At 35.0% G+C, this 440-nt stretch overlaps 1 long non-coding RNA gene across 1 annotated transcript; it reads left to right on the top strand.

Moving 5' to 3' along the window:
- Window positions 1-11: 11 nt before the first annotated feature.
- On the top strand, window positions 12-440 carry LOC104775057. Its single transcript, XR_765670.1, has 3 exons — window positions 12-118; window positions 218-268; window positions 370-440. It is a non-coding gene; the product is annotated as an uncharacterized LOC104775057 (long non-coding RNA).

Raw genomic sequence — 440 nt, 5'->3', positions numbered from 1 at the left:
TTTTTGTTTTTGATGTGATTCTTGGGAAAAGGTGGATCTTGATCTTGGAAACTACGAGAGGTTTTTAGATATTAAATTAACCAGAGACAATAACATCACTACTGGGAAAATTTACCAGGTAAGTAAGATCTAGATCTCAACTAATTTGTTAGGTTGATTGATGTTGTTAGGTCTGCGACTTAATCTTCTTATACACTTCTCTGTCTGTGTCACACAGCATGTTATTGCTAAAGAGAGGAAAGGAGATTATTTGGGAAAGACTGTTCAGGTAGATATATAAGACTTTTACTTTTCTTGTTTTTTTCTCATTCCATGGTCTGGTGTTCGTATCTTGTAACTCATAAAGTGTTTTGGTTGTAATGATTTAAGGTTGTTCCTCATGTCACTGATGCTATTCAAGATTGGATTGAGAGAGTTGCGGTTATTCCTGTTGATGGAGA

Source organism: Camelina sativa, unplaced genomic scaffold, assembly GCF_000633955.1.
Source record: "Camelina sativa cultivar DH55 unplaced genomic scaffold, Cs unpScaffold08205, whole genome shotgun sequence".
NCBI lineage: Eukaryota > Viridiplantae > Streptophyta > Magnoliopsida > Brassicales > Brassicaceae > Camelina > Camelina sativa.
The sequence above is the reverse complement of the archived record's forward strand: the minus strand, read 5'-3'. Positions and strand labels throughout refer to the sequence as shown.